The following is a 21,058-nucleotide window of genomic DNA, read 5'->3' as shown; positions in this document are numbered from 1 at the left end:
ATAAAAATCTCGATCATTGTCCAAACAGAACACCGTAGCTAAAGAACTTTCGTAGTCACATATACATTGTAATATCAATGTCTTTCTCTCTTTTTATCTCTGAAAGTAAGTTGATTCGTTAACATGTTTGACAGGGGAAAAATGAAATATGAGCCGCGCCATGAGAAAACCAACATATTGTGTTTGCGACCAGCATGGATCCAGACTAGCTTGCGCATCCGCGCAGTCTGGTCAGGATCCATGCTGTCCGCCTATCGCAATTAGAGAAGTCGTTAAGTGAACAGCATGGATTCTGACCAGACTGCGAGATGCGCAGGCTGGTCTGGATCCATGCTGGTCGGAAAGCCACTATGTTGGTTTTCTCATGACGCGGCTCAAATATGTTTTACAAGACACCTACTAATTACCCACTGCTGTACCTCTAAATACCAGTGCATCAGTTAATAATAAAGCATTCTTGTCTTTCTGTTAACGGTCTAAGAATTGGAAACATGAATTATATTATCGAGAAAATAACTCAGTTTCAGACACATAAATAAAGTTTTTACTCCCAATCCTTCTTTTGTACTTTTGAAAACAACATATCAATAAAATGGTTATAACTTATGATAAAGATTTATACTTTCTTTATCATTTATTCAATTATCAGTCGAATACTTTGACATTCAGATAAGGTAATTTAAGGCAGGGAATTAGTTGTACTTGTAAGTGCATCATTGCTACTGATTGTAAAATAACTAGAATATTTACCAATCTATTTTCTACTGCAAAGTTACACTTGTACTGATACATTGTTTGTACTTCGTTAACTGAATAGCTTACATGTGATAAAAAGAATATTACACTTGTGTCTTATTATACGAATTCAACTTGTTTAATAAATTCAATATGAAAATACACTAATGTAATATCTTCTATTGTAGCACTGATTTGTTGTTGCCATATGTTACGTGGGCGCCAGGGAGAAGCAGTCATAGACAATGCTTGGTTTCGCGCCGTCTAATATTCCAGCCAGACATTTCAGGAAATGATTATAATGATTACCGCTTTACTGGTACAGAACTTCCGCAATTGGCTAAATGATATATGGGAATGTGGGAATGGAAGACTAATTATTTTTTATACATACAATTCTTCACAATCACAAATAGTTTGAATGGATTTTCTAAGCTGCAGTACAAACATTTAGCATGCTGTGCTATGTCGAAAACAAAATAAACATTATGTTTTTAGGGATATTTAAGTGTTGTATTCGAGCGGAGGTTCTTTCAGCCATTACAACGCTAGCTGAGAAATGTATAAGAACAATGAATACACTGTTTGATTTAAAGGGGATTGGATGTACCTAAAATATTATGTTTTATGTATTTGACGCATATGTTGTCAGTTTTTATTATAAAATAAGGTTAAACTCAGACAATGTGAACATCTAAACTGGTCGCCGTAGAAACATTGAAGGAATGGTTGCCTTTGCACTTCATGTAACAAAACATAATGTAGAAGACAAATTTCACTTAGTTTTAGTGTGTCCATTTTACAATCAATACAGAAATATGTACTATCGTTCAAGATGTTTTAGAACTCGTCCAAATATGTATAAATTCAGTGGCATTGCTCAATTGAGATAAGAAATATGTTCTTCACAAATTAGCAGTTTTTCTGCTTAAAGTGTTTCAAAATAAGAAATGACTATTTAAATAGCTATCATTCTATCGTATATTGTTCATTTTTTTTGTAATTTATATGAAAATGTTGAAAGGTGATTCCTGTCAAATTTCAAAATTTTCAAATATAAATGTGTTCCATGCGTGTGTATGACATGAAACATCAAGACTAGTTCTGTAAAATTGTGATTATTATATTATGATGATGAGCTGTATGCTTAGGTCAAAATAAAACTCCTGTTCTGTTCTGTATTTTGAAGTGCAGTCTTTTCCACAGTTGTAACAAACTGTCTGTAATTTCATAGTTTTAATTTCCCTGCGCTCTATATGGTATTGCTATTGGTTATCATTGACTATCAGAATTTACAGGACAATTTAACACTAGTATAAGATAGATTGCCATATCATTCTGATTAATGGCGGATATGTCTAAATGTAGTTTATCACATTCATTACACTGTTGCAGAATCTAACTTTAACATATTTACTACCGTGAATGCTATTAAACTATGAAGTTGTTATATTGTATTTTTGTTGTTGTTTTTATATAAGAGCTGTGAAATGTGTACGGCTACGGTATTACATATGTACCACTCTAATCTGACCTTAACAAAAAATAGAAATTGCCACTCTAAAAATTAATTAAATACATGGTGAATGTCATGGAGAGTAACAAAGACAAATGATTAAAAAATATAATAACTATTCTTAAACTTTAAAGCCGTTCGGAACCCGGAATAATTTGCAAAAACAGTCGAAACAAGAGTTAGTTTTGTTGTTGTCCTTGCGTAAATCATCTTAAAATGCAGTTGTTAATACTCAAGACACTAACTTCAGGCGTTGAAAGCGAAAAGTATCTCCGTATGATATCAATAACAAGAAAGCATATGAAGATCAAACTTTCAAGCAAAGACAGACGTTTAGCTTTCCGTATATTAATGACTTAGATATGCTTAAAATATGTCACATTGTGTCTGAAATCATTCGTCCTCCACCTCTGATTCTTGTGGGGAAGTTGGCAGGAGGAGAACAGGTTAGTACTGGTACAGAATTCAGGAACACTGATTAGGTTAACTGCCCGCCGTTACATACCTGAAATACTGTTGAAAAACGGCTTTTAACCCAAAACCAAATGTAAGAAGTGACACTTACATTTGATCGTATGAACTGTTTATAATTCCAGTTTTAGTGTTTCATGGTAGACCGCCTTTTGTGTAAAACGGGTGTTATGTTTTTAACAGACACCAATTCCACACTGGCCATAGCTTTCGCAGAAGCGGTGGTTCCAACGCCGCGGCGGTGGAGGATTCGTCGCAGAAGCGGTGGAGAAATATGGCCGACTGACTACATTTATGCTGTCATCGGTTCGTTTTCTAATGACCTTTTCACGTTTGACTGAAAACAACCAGTGAGACAGGAGCTCACATGTGTACTCTCCCAACTAGAAACACTTGTTCAGTGCAATTCTCTGTCATTAATGTAAACACTTCTGTACAGTTTGACGAGGGACTGCCGTTTTTGTAGAATTTCTATCAGAAATGGTAAAATCTTGTACAAAACGACCCCTGAGCACGTTTGCAGCAAATCGTAAGTACTGCCCTGCCAAGCAAAAAATTATTTCTTTGTAATAGGTGAATTTTCATTACAGGCATATGAAAAAATAGACCAAAAATGATTCCAACGCAGTGCGCGGTGGATACAGTTGCAACGCATTACGGTGGATCTTGTTTCTTTAATGTTTGTTATGGACTTTTAACTTAAGTTAACAGCATTTTCGTGGGATTTTGATTGGGGTAGGTCCATGAAATCACTTTGACATCAGACAGCAACAGAAACTTAATGTTTAGTAATAATATACTGTTTGCACTTCCGTTCTGTTGGATGCACACACGGAAAGCTTTATTTTAAACCATAATTATTTTACTAAATCAACTGCCAAATAATAACGCCATGTTCTTTCGTTCTAAATACACCTCACTTATGATTACTGATATTAAAGCATAAAGGTTTTCTTCATTTTCCTTTTCCCTTATTATATACAAAATATCAACTGACTATATCGATTGTTTGATTAAATGCTTACCACATGCGACTTTTACATCACAGAACAGACCAACTTATCTAATATACAAACTAACAGGGTTTCCGCTGTCCCTTTTTTTTGTTTTGGCCACATAATATCGAAGTCGGGTTCGCACTGGGGTGGGGGCGGGGGAGTATTCTCCAACACACTGCACATGCTGCAGTCATTTGTCATTTTTATAGGTTTTTTTGTAAGCATGTTTTAGCATATTTAAGTATGTTCCCAGCTGTAATTTCTCTTAAGTTGTTATAATAAGAATAACTGAAATGAGTTGATTCCTTGTCGTCCTCTTGGCACTATAACAAGGAGTTTAAGGTCTCTTTATATGTTTGATTAGCGCTGTGACAGTTTTCAGAGGAGAATGAAGTTTTTGTCTTTCATGTATTTAACATTTCTCTCTGCTTGTCTGTTGTTAGTTGTTTGTACTCTGTTTCTTCGTTAATCTTTCAGTGTTAAACTTAGCCTTAGAATCATCAAGATAAATATTACTGAAGATAAGGCCATGAAGGTGGCGTATGGCGTTAACACGCTTTTCCTTTGATTTGATCTGGTGACCTAGTTTTTGACCCCACATGACAATCTTTCGAACTTACCTAGAGATTATTAACATAAAAATTCCATGCACAGTGTTCCTAATCACGTGATCGCGCTACGTCATTTTGAGCTCGAAAGTGAAAGTAGAAAGGTAAACAATTGAAAATCAGGGCGTAAGTTTTTCAGTCTGTATATTGTGTTTATATCATGCATAGGATTCGAAACCTATTTGAAAGTGCTAACCCCGGTACTATGATTTCTCCACCAAAAGCTTTTCGTTTTAATGCTATTCCTGTTCAATTGACTTGCACATTGAGCGCATGCTGTCGAATGTGGGTGAACAATACAGCATTAAAACGAGAAGGTTTTGGCGGGACAGTTGTAGTACCGTGGGTAGCACTTTCAAATAGGTTTCGAATGATGTACATGATATTAACACAATATATTGAATGATAAAACTTACGCCCTGATATATAATTTTTGTTTACGTTTCCACTTTCACTTTCGGGCTCAAAATGACGTAGCGCGATAATGTGATTGAGCACACATATGCAAGTTTGTATCAAATCCAAGCATAAATGAAATCTTATATGGCTGAGAGGGCCAGAACAGAAAATTGAAGAAAAAATGTATCTCTTAAACATATGATGGAATCTAGCTGGTTTCCAATAGGAACCCAGATCTTATTGTGACTTAATTTGTGTGTAAGTGTGGTAAAAGTCGAAAGTAAAATGTCATGTTCATAAGGATAACATTTTGGCTCCTTCAGGGATTAAAATCTGTGAAAAAATGAGGTCTCTATCGTGTTCAAAAGTAATTGTGGACGGACGACAAACGGACGGACGACTGACGGACGACGGACGAAGGCAATCAAATAATCTCATCTTGTCACTAAGAAAAAATCTAAACTTTTTCCTTGACACTTTGAGATTCTGTGGTAAACGTCTAAAAATAAAAGGATATTGTTGAAGAAGAGGTAAATTAGCCTACTTGTAAAAAGTCTTAACTCCAGTAACACAGCTGCTCATTGGCATTTTTGTTAAAGTATGCTACGTATTAGTAATTGTATTGTACTTTAGTCAAGTTGGTTTATCATATACTCGACATCACTAATCTCGCGTCGTCACTAATTTCGCGGTATTTGAGTTTCGCTACCTGCGTGATGTTTACATGTCAAAGTTTGTGACCTATTTTACGCATGCTAGCGTAAAAACGTTCTTCCCTGCAGTTATCATGCTAAATATCTGTTAAAATTTATTAAAAGCGTATTTTTGCACAGCTATTGCAAAAAAAATCAAAAATATCCATAAATAAAGCAAATATTTGCAATTTCTACAAGTTTGTCTACCATCCGATCGGCATTTGTCCTCATTAATTATGCAAATTAAGTCTAGCCCATAGGTAAGAGAACACCAAATTTACGTAACATACCCAGCAAGGCAAAAAATGAATGAAATATCAGTATTAGGTGAAACATCAAAACGTATAAACCCGACGGGATTTTAAGAGGGACGAGGGGATTGGGGCCTCGCGACCATCCCCTCAAAATACACCCATGATACTTAGCAGTGAACTGGAACATATTAGATAAGTATCAGATAGAAAATATTCAGTAATAGTACAGTTCTTAGGCTCCGAAACATTATGACCACGCCCGCAACCTTGTGGTTTACTTGCAAAATATCTGGTGTGTCCACTGCCCAGAGAATAATTTCAATAGTGCTATTGTAAACAGATGATATAAAACGTTCAAGCTGGCGTTTAATTACTTTTGAGTGTTCCTGTTGGTTTAACTTTGATAGCTTTTCAATGTTTGAGTAATATTTAGTGCTTTTTAACCTTTAATAGTTTGATTTACACAATTGTTGACCTATACCGCGAAATTAGTGATGTGACGTCACATAATGACAATGGCTGACTATTGTTGTTCTAAGTACACATTGATGTTTCTTTGATAATATCTGATTTATTTTCACACAGTAATTGATGCATATGACATGAAATATTACGGCAAAGAAAAGAAATACTCTGTTGTGCTGTTTCTTATTTCATGTCGTTACCTCGAATGTTAAGTACCGCGACATTACAGATGGACGGTATACGATGCAAAACTCGCATGTGGTCAAATCAGAAAATTAATAGTGTCACTTGATAGAATGTATTTACGGATGTGCAAATCAGTGTCATATTTATTCTAAACTTTCAGTTTCTGTTGCTATCTAATGTCAGTAATTTCATGGCCCTACTCAATCAAAATTCTGGGAAAATGCTGTTTACTCCAATTAAAAGTCAATAGCGAACATTAAAGAAACCAGATCCACCGTAATGCGTTGCAACTGTACCCACCGCACACTGCGTTGGAATGATTTTGGTCGAACATTTTGTATGCTTGCAATGAAAAATCATCGATTACGAGAAAAAGCTTTTGCTTGACAGTGTCAGACTTACATTTTGATGCAAACGTGCTCAGGGGTCGTTTTGTACAAGATTTTACCATTTCTGATAGAAATTCTACAAAAACGGCAGTCAATCGTCAAACTGTACAGAAGTGTTTACATTAGTGACAAAGAATTGCACTGAACAAGTGTTTGTGGCTGGAAAAATACACATATGGGCTCCTGTCTCACTGGTTATTTTCAGTCAAGCGTGAAACACACGTTAGAAAAATTACCGATGAGAGTGTAAATATTGCCAGTCGGCCATATTTCTCCACCGCTTCTGCGACGAATCCTCCACCGCCGCGGCCTTAGAACCACCGCTTCTGCGAAAACTATGGCCAGTGTGAATTCGTTTCACACTTCTCCGTAAATCGATTTCACGGCGACCTTGAAAATTTGAAACAAACATTTATCAGACTGGGTGTAGTGCATCACTGTACATTCCGATTTTTTTTAATGGAATTGACTAAAATATATGTATCGTTTAAATAAAATGTGTTGTGTATAAACGGTAGTTTAATGTTTCGAGTATGGCAGTAATAAGCACGAAGCTACAAGGTTATAATACACTTGCGTTAAAATTGTGTGAAATAAATATAAGTGAAATGTATAGATAACGACATTAAAGCATTGAGCTCCTGCTTTGATCTTTCTTCAAAGTTGAAATATGACTAGCATTTGAAGATGACTTTTTGTTTCTGGCATATTTAATCGAGAAAAATAAAGCCAAATTCAGGAATCGAACCCGGCCGCGGCGGCAATGAAAATTTTTCCGTTGCCTTTACCAATGCCGTCACTTAGGAATATAGTGTGTTGAAGTTATTTACCCTCGCCGCCGGTAAATGTACCGTAGGGGCGGGCATAACTGGGGAATATGTTCATAACGCATTAATTATATAGACATCATAGCAAAACATTATTATATAGATTCGATTTCCCTTTATATGCATTCAAAATGTAATATATAGAACGGTTCTGTCTTTATATGGAACCAGCTTTTCAGCAAAACATTATTACATAGATTCGATGTGATGTCCCTTTTTATGTATTTTTGAAAAATATTTTTACGTCAGAAGGTGTACAGTCAGACATTGGCCGATAACTTCTGAAAATAAAAAAAAATGCGGAAGGTTTGGGAAATACCGAGTTAAATTATTTTTGTAATTCCTTTATAGAACAGAAAATTTCACCGGAAGTCGTCAGCTTTGTATGACTTTTATGCTTAGGATTGACAGACAATGGAGACATAATAAAACTTCGAGTTGAATGCAACACATATGACAGAAGTAAGAGAAGTAGAATGAAGTGAAGTTTTGACACTGTGACATCAAAACTGTCTATTTAAAGTGTCTTGGAGATCTGATTTAAATCGGACTCAGAGAGCACTTTATACAGAAAAATCGACAATACCACCTCTCTAAGCTTATTTGAAGATGACCAGTTTTATGAAGTTATTGGAAAGGCCCTGAAAGAGTTCTCTTATTGTGGACAAATTGTGTTGGTTGAGGAAACTACTAGAGGTGAAATGCACCAAGGTAATACATTCAAAGTGTAGCGACTTACCCTAAGCTTTATTTGCACAAGGGAAACAATCGGTTTATGTAGTGAAATTGTTGAGTGTACACCGTTTGTTAGTCCTTTTCCTGTCCATGTTATATCAGAGCAAAATAAAAGTAACCTGTCTATGTTAAATGCTACGCATGATAATACAGTCATGCATCTAACATTCCTGAAATTGATTTCTTTGATTTTCTCATACTTCAAGCTATTTTTCCCATACTTTAACGCATATATATGGGTACTAGAGACTGTTTACTTTCAAGCAGAAGCCTTTCCAACATATTTCAGCTTGTGAAATTCTGTGGGTTTTGACTTTTAAAAAAAAATATATCGTCTGTTTGTTGACAAATTTCACCACAGAAAATGTCACACTTTCACCAGAACATTAACTATCTTGATCTTTACATAGATTTCTACTCAGATTGCTAATTCATGTGGCAATTATGCATGATTTTCCCCTGCCTAGAGGTAAAAAGTGCATAGTTTGCATGAGGTTCTAGGTCAATAGCCACTTAATCCTACTATAAGCGGAGTTTTTTTCCGAATATTGTACCCGGGATCTTTTTTTTCAGCTCAAATAATTCTTTTCAGAAAATAATATTTTAATATTTTTGTCAGTCTACGTACTTTGATGCAGTAAACTACACATATATCTAAAGTAGACTGTTCCTACTTGAAGTTTGTTTTTTAGTTATGTTGCCTACAAAGTGCCCTTTAAATTATGTTTGAGCTCAAAACTGTTTTGCATCCGGCAAGGTAAATTTTAAAAGTAAGGGTCATGATTACTCTGGATAGCTCACCTGAATAATAGTGGCTACATGTCATCAATAACAACAAAGCAGGTCAGCAGCTGAAATATGGCCCAAGCTGCACCAGCTTTTCCTTTGATTTGACCAGAAAACTTGTTTTTTGACCCAACATGACCAAGTTTCGAGCATGACCTAGAAATCATCCAAATAAGTATTCTGACTAAATTGAAAAAATAATAAAAAACAATGTGCTAAAATTGTTAATACTCTATCATTATTCCTTTATTTGAGGTACAACGATTCTTAAGAGATTCTCCGAGGCCCATTTATGAACATAGGTTACGCACAATGGCTAAGACGACGTGTTTATAGAGTAAGGGCTCCGGACGAGTTATGGTATATTAACACAAACCATAAATTAATTAGATGGCAGTTTGGGATCTGTGGTCGTGTGGATGGTTTTAGTCGTTTAACAACATATATGTACCGATAATCATAAAGCATCGATTGTGCTGAATTGCTTCGAAATAGGCATAGAGGAAGACTGAACTCCTTTAATAGTAAGATCAGACATGGGGATGGAAAATATCAAAGTAGCTAAATACATGGACAATGTTCGCGGACCGTATAGTATGCTGACAGGAACAACACACATTATCTACATTATTACGTCCTTGAATCACTGAATTAGAAACATTTACACGCTCTGCATCACGTGTATCTCAACAAAATTAATAAAATGTTAAATATATAGATACACGCTTGGAATAACCGTAGAATTCGCACAGTACAACCAACGCTCTTAGGACTCTTTGGTGCAGGAATGTTAAATTATTCGCACACAGAGCCAGACAATGCTACTTACCTCGGCTTTTGCAGTGACGATAGTTTTGTCGAAGGTTTTTCTGATTAAGAAAATCTGTTTTGTTATCAGGCCTACATTTATAGTGTACAGCATCTGTCTCAATTTGAGCAAGAATGTCCTGTCAACTGGATCTCTGACAATCATGGTATTGAGATATACTTCAAAACAAAGTGGATAATGGACAGGTTTTTTGATGAAATTTCATAGTACATGTACCAATGCCAAAACCATTTAGGAAACTTGCGATTTGATTGCATGAAATATTTGTTTGTAGAACAAGTGCCGCCACTATTAGTGACAAATGTCCCTAAACATTAATGCCAAGTATTTTAAAATCCCTTCATCGATGGCAGAGTTATGGACCGGACAAGAAATAGATCCTGTTGACCTTCAACCTCTAAGTTTGACCTTGACATTAGAGCTAAGTATCTGGATCTAATGCACGACACATCGTCTCATCATGGGTAATATTTATGCCTAGTAATTTCAAAATCCCTTGATGAGTCGTAGAATTATAAAATAGACACGAAACAGACCCTGGTAACCTCGACTTGAAGTTTCCACTTTTCTATATTCTAAGTCTGACCTTGACCTTGTAGTAAGGTGTCTGGGTCTTGCTCATGACAGGTTGTCATATTATGGTGAATATTTATGCCAAGTTATGTTAAAATCCCTTCATAGATGACAGAGCTATGGACCGGACACCAAACATTTCCTGTTTTAAACTTTGACCTCTAAGCATAACCTTGATCTTGCAGCTAGGGGTCTGGCTCTTGCGCACGACACGTCGTCTTATTATGTTGAACATTTATGCTTACTTATTTTAAAATCCCTTTATTGATGGCAGAATAATAGTCAACAAGAAACAGACCCTGTCTTAGTCTTCGACCTCTCAGTGTGACCCTGACCTTGAAGCTAGGGGTCTGTGTCATGTGCATGACACGTTTTCTCTATATGGTTGACATTAAGGCCAAGTTGTTTCAGAATCCCTTATGGATGGCAGAGTTTCAGCCTGGACATCAATTTAGCGGACGGACGCACGCACGGACACACGCATGCACTGACTCAGGCAAGAACGCACGTACGGACGGAAAGTGCCATTTGATAATGCCCACCTTTTGGGGCATAAAAACTGTAATCAACCAGTATTGAATCGACTGTATTGCTAGTCTATTTGAACATTTACATGAAAAAGCTAAACGGCCGGTTTAACATTTCAGCAAAACTTCGAGAAAAATGACTTACGATAGTTCTGGGCACAATCCTGGCAATTATCTTTGTCAATTATCTTAGCTTATCTTACAAAAAATGACGAAGACGTTAAATACATGACAAGAATAGTTTCACAGCAAGGGATTCACACTTTTGGACCATAAACGTATATGTTCTGGCTGAAAGCCTCATTTCGTGGATTGTATATGGCGTATTGTCATGAAACATTTTACAATAATAAAAATCAGGCACAATATCTTCCGAATAAAACTATCTTGTCCGTGTGTAAAATTGTAATGTAATGATTAGTTGTCTTGAAAGCCACACAGCGTTGGCTCCGTTGAGTTTACAGTATGCTATTCAATTTAAGAAGAAAGTACAGCTGATAGCTCACGAAAGTACTTTAAGAATTAAACACGGTGAAATAGATTTAAAGCTTGAAAGCTATTCAAGTTGCATCTTTATTTCATAGAGCATTTAGATAAAGTATTCTGGTCAAGTAAAATTTGGATCTAAAAGCATTTTCTTTGAGTAAATGACTTTAGGAATCCTACATATTTCCGTTTCCAAGTATTCTTGCGTGGAAAACACCCTAATTCTGCTTAAATAATTGGTAGTTCGTGTTTGTTATGCCCGTTTCAACTGTATGTGTTACTAACAGGTTGGTTGTTTACCGAAAAATCGTTACTGGGAATAACCAGCACTAGTCGTTTTTCCTTTTCTAGAACAACCAAATTTCTCAGACAAATCGGCAGCGGGACTCAAACCAATGACTCTAATTTGTATGTGTGTGTGCGTTCGTGCGTGCGTATGTGCGTGCGTGCGTGTGTGAGTTATTTTTTTGTTTGGTTTGAGATTTGTGTCTGGTTCAGAAGTATTTCAGTAACTTACAGGCGGGCTGTTTACCTTACCATCATTTTTGATAGAACCTTGAAGATGCAACAAACTAGCACTTTTGTCCATAATGATTATCAAGACAGTAATAAATTTGTAGCTGTCTTGTTTAATTAACTTTTGATAAGAATGCGACTGCTTACAATGTAAAATGTTTCAAATTCCTTTCATATTTCAAGCATTTTAACAGGAGACCTCTACTTTAACATTATACGCAGTCCAGTATCTGTTTGTTAATTTCAAACAAAAACACTTACAATAACTATCATAGTAAGGCCAACGATGACCAGTGGGTAGGACAATTATTGACCCGTAGGTCAAACTTTGTATAAATCCACTAAGTGACACTACATACCAAACATCTCATCTCTACAGTATGATTTACTGTTTATGACATGATTTGTTTTTAAATTTTCCGTAAGTATTACTGAGTAAAAACTAGCAACCGCAATCCAGGGCCATTTTTGTTAACAAGAGCATTATGTGAACGATCTGTCCAATAAACGATACTTCATACCAAATATCTAAGCTCTAGGTCTTAAGGTCTCTGAAAAAAAGCTTTTCCGTTGCCCTGGAAAACATAGTTCTTCATGGATTGGAGTTTTTCTAACAACTTTGTCAGAGAACAAACCACGGATAACTACGGAAAAAACGGTCTTAATTGCATAAAGACGAGGAGCATTTTGGAACAAGATGAGTTGTTCCCACACAATCAGACTTGCTACAAGTCCCTTTGTATTTTTAAAACAAGAGATCGCAGAGGTATCTTGGCGCCCATAATCGAATGATCTTTCTGATGGAAAAAATCTGCGTAATGTATCGGAATACAGGTGTAAGAAGGGCCCTTCATAAGGAGATTTGTTCTGGCCCCTATGACCTTGATCAAATCCCCCAAGAATCAATAGGGGTCATAAAGATCAGTAATCCTATGTAGTTTCAAGGTCCTCAGTGAAAATAATCTCCAGTTATTGAGAAAGAAGACATTTTCAATGTTCATGTCAATGTGACCTTGACCTTTAATATAGTGACCCAAAAATCACAATAGGCCATCCACATATCCAGAACAAGAAGCTTATGAAAATTTCAAGGTCTGAGATGAAATGGAACTCAAGATTTTGAGCAAGTTATCAACATCAAAGTCGCTATGGCCCAGTGACAAAAAAATCAATTGGGTCATCTACATATCAAGCAGGTGAAATAGTTTTCAAATTATTGAGTGGAAACCATTTTCATTGTTCAGGTCCCTGTGATTTGATCCAGTGAGGCAAAAGCAATGTAGGTCATCTACACATCAATACCAATAAATCTATGAAGTTTCAAGGTGCTAGGTGAAATAGTTCTCCAGTTATTGAGCGGAAACCATTTTTAATTTTCAGGTCCCTTTGTCCTTTACCTTTGACTTAAAGAACAATAGGGTTCATCTACATATCATGATCAATAAACCTATGAAGTTTAAAGGTCTTATGTGAAATGGGTCTCCAGTTATTGAACAGAAATCATTTTTGATTTTCAGGGCCCTGTGACTTTGAACTTTGGCCCGGGAAGCCAAAAAAAAAGTCACCTAAACCAATAACCTAGGAAGATCCTAATACTGTACTGGAGATAATTCTGGCAAAGTTTTATTGGAATCTCCCAGTAGATTGACAAATAACAATAACAATATTTTAAATTAAACATCAAGGGCAGTAACTCTTGATGTAATCATCATACCAGAAACATTCACACTTGGGACCAACTTTGGTACTAGGGAATCAATCTGATAAATTTCTTTAAAATCTGCATGTAGGTTCTGACTAGTATGGATAATAAGAATTGCTTACGGATGGACGGACCACACGAAATCACATAACTTATCAATACAATTGATATATTGATCTCATCCATTCAATTTGTATTAAGAACGATTTTCACACGGACAATAAGCAAGAATCCAAAATTTGCAGACACTATCATTTCTGGGCCAAAAGTTATTTTCAAAAATAGATTTCAAGAACAATCATATTCAGATTACTACTTTTTGCCATGCATAAAACATAAAACATCTACTAATCGAATGGCTAATTCCTGTTTAGGTTTGAACAGTTTGTTAAGTGGTTTCTAAGGAGATGTCATTAAAAGCAATTGTTTACAACGACTGCCGACGGACAAAAGAACATACTAAAAGCTGCGCATGACCTAAACTTGACATTTAATCAGGTGAGCTAGAACCAAGAGAGCCAAGATAAAAGTTTTCTCAAAGGAGAAAACAATGGAAATGTGATTTGGTGGTTCAATGTTACAGTTTAGGAATAATCAATTCAATAAAGCAAGAACATTTACAAGTTGGCCTTATGTAAGTCTATCTGAGAGTTGCCTCCGGAGTGGATTTTCGCCGTTTTTTCAACAGCATTTCACTCATTTAACGGCAAGCAGTTAACGTAACCACTGTTCGTGGATTTTTTACTAGTACAATCGTGTTCTCCGCAAGTAACTGCCAACTTCCCCACATGAATTATCAGAGGTGAAAGACGAATGATTTCAGACACAATAGCTTTTATCAAATCGTCACAGAGTACATACGCCCCGCCCGCGGATCTAACTCGTGATCCCGCGATCCGTAAACCAACGATGTCCCTGTTGAGCTAAGCGGGCGGACTTGGTAAATTTTGACCATATGGGAATAATCTGGAGCAATCTTGTAGATGTTCACCAGATTACATTACATACTACAGGAAGTAAATAAATTGCTTTTAAAAAGTAAGTCTTCAAGTACTTTTCATTCATTTAAATATTGCATCTATGCGTAGATTAGAAAAAGTGCAAAAAGCCTTAAATCTTAATCACTGACAAGATGTGACCTTGACCTTGATCCGACTAGCAGACCCAAACAATATGCACTTAAATCAAGAAAGTGCTTTCCGAATTATTATCAATATATTGCATTTTGCAATTTATATAATGAGCAAATGAACCTATGTTTTCTCAAAACTAATGAATAACATCACAAATGGCCATATAATCAGCCACGTAGTTCCAACCTTATGTATCATTTTATTGTTTGTTACGTTCATGCTGAATTAGTATTTTATTGGTTGATATGTAAATAAATGTTACAGTAAATTTTCTTTTGTAACTAAATGTACGTTGATTTGTCCTTTGAATGAAATCACTTGAGTACATGAATCGTAATCTAAAACATTTATTTAATACTTTTTTGTTATGGGCCTACTATGCAAATGCGTGGCTCTGGGGCTGTGTGCTCTGTGCTTCTGAGAAATCTGCCCTTACCTATTATCTTTGTAGAGTATAATGCATGCAACAAAATTTTTAGATGTTCCCGTTTGTGAAGAAAGCACCAATATTTGTATGAAATTCAATTCTTACTCCTAAACAAGGATGGGAAATATATTTTAGATAAGAAAGGCAAGAATGATTATATCTAACTATTATCAAGTATCATAATACGAACAACATACGATTTGTCGACTTAATTTACCCTTAAATGATGCCCAAAAGGGGAACTGTGTTTTATCTATTTCATTCAAATGTTTTGAAAACAATTTCAAGCACATTAGTTGAGGCCCGTAATTGATTTTAGCCATTGACAAAAAATTTATTAAATTGCTTTTTGCATATTTCTAATACACATGGCTCAAAAAAATAATATGAGGTCCAAAAAGATGAATCATTAAAAGAAATATCATTCAAACGCTAATTATTAAGACATAGTGTCATCTAACTAAACATGAATAAATGAACTGGATTCATGTAAATTTTGTATAAGGTATCAAAAAAAAAGTATGTACATTTTTACTTACATAAAATGCTTATGTTCACCTTCATGCACACGAAGAGTTAAATACCAGTAAAATATAACTTGCGTCATTGATTTTTTACATTTGCCCCTTTAGCAGCATCTAGATGGCGAAGCGAGTATTTCCTAATTTCAGCATAATTTACAATTTTACAAAAAGTTTAAGCCGATAGGAAATAACTGTTACAAACTGAATACCTCTCTGCATCACACAAAGTCATTTGCATTCGCTATCAGTCAACATTATGACTAAGATTGACGGTCATTCATTCACTCATTCATTCATTCAACATAAAGTAAAATTAAATTTAATTGTTTTACATTTTTACTAATTGGTGCATGTGTAATTTCTAAATCCCATGATATTTACAAAAGTCTAAGAACGCGAAGAACTTTCTTGCAGCCTCTAAATAATGTTTAATAGAACTGTATTTCAGTACAGTTTTTTGAGCTGATCTAACATGTAGAATTTAATCTATTTCTGATAAGACAAATGTTTTGCTTATATGTGATATAAATGAATTCATTATTAGCGATAACTGTAAATAATAGAGACATTGCATGGGCGCTAAAGATGAGAGCTTTAGCTATTATAATTGTTATTTGAGTTTTTCTGTTACTGTTAATATTTGGGCTTTACTCTAATGCTTGATATGGAGCTGTTACTGCTATATTATACGTGTGGGTTCACAGTAAAATACCATAACGACGAAAGGACGGAAGGTAGAATAATTACCACAACCGCTAATCCTTGAGGCCTCTGTCTTCAAGAAATATTTAAACAGAACAATCTGAAACATTTATGCTCTATTACCCTGTCAACATATACATTATATATCAATTGATGTATCAATTATATATATCAATAAATTTAACAAAATCAAACAAAATCATTCTCCCTTACTGACTTCGCTTAACAAAGAAAAGCAGTTACTTATGTTTCCAAAAAAAAGAAGACTTTCAACCACACGTTTTGTTTATTAATAAGGTATTTGACTGGTTACCAAAAGTAGCAGGTGTCTGCTTGTCGGCAGTGATAATAAACATCATAGTTGACATATAATATACTTTCCTTGAAACAGGAGTGTGTTTCCTAAATTAGCCTTTTTTAGGCTGGCGAATTTATTCGCCAGACTATTATAACCATAAATCGAAATTCTGCAAAGTTCAACAAAAGTTCAAAGGTGCTGAGACTGACAACACAAATCTATTTCATGCGCAATTCAAATAGTTCGCCACGTTTATCAGTTTTGCCACAGAGTTGTATAAAGATTGTTAAACTTACCTGTTTCAGTAAATCTATTTGCTTTAACACGTTATATTAATGTTTTATTTTTCTAACGGTAAATACTAGAAAGATAATATTAGAATATATTACATAATGATGGTAAATTAATTTGCCCCTATGAATGAAATGTCTGTATGAATGGAACTTTTTCATAACTCAACACTGTTGACCGTTTCGTTATAGATTATGACCCGGTCTGTAAATATCTAATTAAACAAACGCTGGTTCCAAGAAACAATTGTCGATTTGAGTTACACTGCGCATTATTCGACGACCTGACATAACATGGAAAATGAGAAATATGAAATATCAATTAAAATGAACTTATAGTGATACGAGTTATGTCAGGTCTTATATTTAGGGCTAAAGTTGTAAGAATCTATTCTTTCAGATCATTTGCTATAGGTACACTAAGGGACGTAATCTCTGCGTGGAATTGCCACAGTAACGTGAGAAGAAACAAATGACCACTTTCTACGAGTTGTATGTCTAAAGAGTGACCATGCTATATATTCTTTTTTTCTTTTTTGCTATTTCTATATTAAATTCATTTTAGAAACATTCTGGCGAATGCTATAAGATATATTGCAAAAAGTGCCTTGTCACCATTTTGTTTAAAGGGCGTAGATGTAAGCGATTTTTGTTTAAACACACGTTTTCAGCTGTATTTCAGGTTATTTTAAGATAGTGGACCCGTAACGGTAATGTTTAACAAATGCATTAATTGATACAGTCCTGAAGTTAACACTGTTTCGCACTGTGTTGCATCTTTAAACGACTTTTACTGTGTCGTTGTTGTTTGATTGTTTTTTTTATTTGTAAATCTTGTATAAATTATGTTTCTTCCTCCAGCTGAAACAGAGACAAGTTTCATAGTGATAGGCTTTGCGCAAAACGATCGCAGAGAAGTCATTTTACCTCATATTTTTCTAAATGACACCTCATAGTATTGCGTAACAATTATAAAACACAAAATAAAATTGTCCATAACAATTTTTCTTGGGAGCCTCGAGTAAGAGAATTTAATCGGACATAAATTAAGCTCCAACTCTTAAGAATTATAGCCTTGCTCTCTACATTCAAAAAGAACCATAGGGCAGAAGTAAGACCTACCTACATTTCTTCCAAACTTTGTAAACTAAAGAATAGATGCAAAATCAAGAACTTATGCAAAATGTAACAAAGTATTTTCAAAGATGTCTAAACATTCACCCTTCAGGTTAAATTCAATTTAAACAGCAAGAAATGGCAAATCAAATGAAAAATGTCCGCTTTTGTACGACAAATCAATGATAATAAGTATTGTAAAAAAAAACAGTTTTTCTTACTAGAAAGAAGAAATATAATGAACAAAGATTGGTCCTAGTGGGGCTTGAACCTACGCCTTCCTGAAAAATTAGTTAAAGCAGCCTATGGTAGGAATGGAATACTTTTCAAAAAAAGGAGGTACACTATTACGGGTCCGGCAATTTTCCTAATTATCGTATTAGGGGAGGAACAGGACTAGACCATAATCATTAACAGTCCGGTTTATAGTGGTATTCCCTCATACTGACAAGAAAATCACCCCATCTGATCAGTGTTCATACATTCATAAATGTGTTTATGTATGTGTGTGGGTGGGGAGGGGGTTGCATATCGAAGTATAGATGTTGTGTTTGCTACTTTTATACTTTATCTGATATTATGTCCCTCAATGTTTATTATTGCTTCTTTATAAACATATATAAACGGTTATGGCACGCCAGTTGCCCAATTATAACGTGAACCCAGATTCATGATCGAATCAAAGTACTGAAAGTACAGCAAGGCTGGCTACCACAAAACACTGAAAATTGTGCGGGAAAGATGTTTGCAAAATCTTAGATATTATGGGTTTTCCATATCAAACTAAGGCGTGCATAGAGTATTGTTGTGATGAACCATCTTGATTAACTTGTGCATCAAAGTAAAAGTTCAATCTAGAAACCTAGTTTATCGGACGTTATCCTGTGTGTTCGCTCGAAAATTTATGTTAGTATTCGATAATCCTAGTTTTTCGACCAAGAATGTAATTATTTGATAATTTGATTGCCGAGAACCATTGTTTACGGACGTGAACCTATGTTTACGGGCATGAACTTGGGTTTACGAGCGTGAACCATAGTTTACGAACTTGAACCTAGGTTTACGTTCGAAAAACTTGGTTTCTCGAACAAAACTATGATTTTTGGTCATTATCCTATGTTCACGAGCGTAAACCTATGTTTACACTCGTGAACCCTGGTTTACTCCCGTAAACATAGGTCAACGCTCGTGAACTTAAAATAACGGCCGAAATTCAAAGTTCAATTGAAAAACCTAGTTGAAACATGGGTTCACGGGCGTGTTTCGCTCGAAAATATGGGTATGTGTTTGTAGAAAAACCTAGTTTTACATTCGAAACCCCTAGTTTATCTATTGTTAATCCTAGTTTTTCAACCGTAAAATTATTATTGGACAATTGCCGTGCCATAACCGTTTATATATGTTTCTAAAGAAGCGATAATAAACATTGAGGGACATTATATCAGATAAAATATAAAGGTAACAAACTCCGCATCTATATTTCGATATGCAATCCCAACAACAACAACAACACACACACACACACACACACACACACACACACCATGTATGAATGTTTGAACACTGATCAGATGCGGCGATTTTCTTGTCGGTATGAGGGAAATTTTGGGCTCAAACCCGGCTATAAACCGGACTGTTAATGATTATTGTTTAGTCACGTTCCTTCCCTATACGATGGTTAGGAAAATTGACGTACCCGTAATAATGTACCAGCGTTTTGTGGTAGCCAGCCTTTCTGTACTTTCAGTACTTTGATTATTAGTTGTTAAAATCCTTAATGCTTTCCTGTTTTAAATGTTTAACAACATACTGTTTACACAACAGGCTACCTAGCGATTTAAAAGTAAATGTGCGTATTGAACTTCGATTTCATCTATACATCCATAAAATGAAATCTTAAACACCTCGTGTGTAAATATTAGAAACCATGTTTTTACTGCTTTGAAGCTGTCGTGTACATTCGATAAAATTTTTAAAAAAATCAAACGACTCAGGATCAACACTGAATTTCTTGTAACACACAAAAGCAGTAACGGGGCCATACTTCAAACAGGTAGATTACGACTGGTTTTGTAGAACCTATAAGGGAATGTGTAAGGGTGAAACATAAGTGTTTCAGAGTTAAAGGAAAATAACCTTGCTATGACTCAATCGCGGGAAACGAACTTGCTACCAATTGCGAGGTTAATGACTCCACTAAAAGTCTAAAATGGAACTAGAATAACGTGTTAACTGCAGATTCCTACCATTGACGTGAACAGCTTATGTATGAGGGTACAATGAATGGAACTGACAAAAAGTGCTTTATTAATCTGACATTATATTTTGCAGTGCAGTTATGTACAGCTAGTGCCCTAGCTAGCTAATTCTTTAATTTTTTAATTTGTTTAGATGTTCATTAGTCCTTTATTCTTTTTTTTTACTTAAGGCCCTCTCACATCCCCCCACCCCACCCCCACAAGCTGCATCTGTCAAAAATGGTCACAAGAAATACAGACGGAAGAAAAAAGCTAAACAAACGTTGTTTTTTTTTTATTTTCTATTAGCAACAGTTGATATTAAACTGCGGTGCTTATTTCTTTACCGTTATAAAATTGTGAGTGCAAAGGTGAATATACAAATGAATATTACAAAAAGTAAAAATAAGTGATTCAGTATGTTTGTAAGTCTGTAAGTTACATATAAGTTCTATTAACACCCGGTCTAACGATTTTGTTAGCGACTTTCAGAAACAGAACATGAGTTCTAAACATGTATTATTAACTGTATATATTTACATCGTACTGAAATGGTAAAAGTAAACATTCCGTTTGGTCAGGTGCTTATAACTGTGCTGAGCTTTAAAAGTCCGCCACTTACGATATACCTCTT

Source organism: Mercenaria mercenaria, chromosome 18 (assembly GCF_021730395.1).
Source record: "Mercenaria mercenaria strain notata chromosome 18, MADL_Memer_1, whole genome shotgun sequence".
NCBI classification, from domain to species: domain Eukaryota; kingdom Metazoa; phylum Mollusca; class Bivalvia; order Venerida; family Veneridae; genus Mercenaria; species Mercenaria mercenaria.
This window is presented reverse-complemented; position numbering follows the sequence as displayed.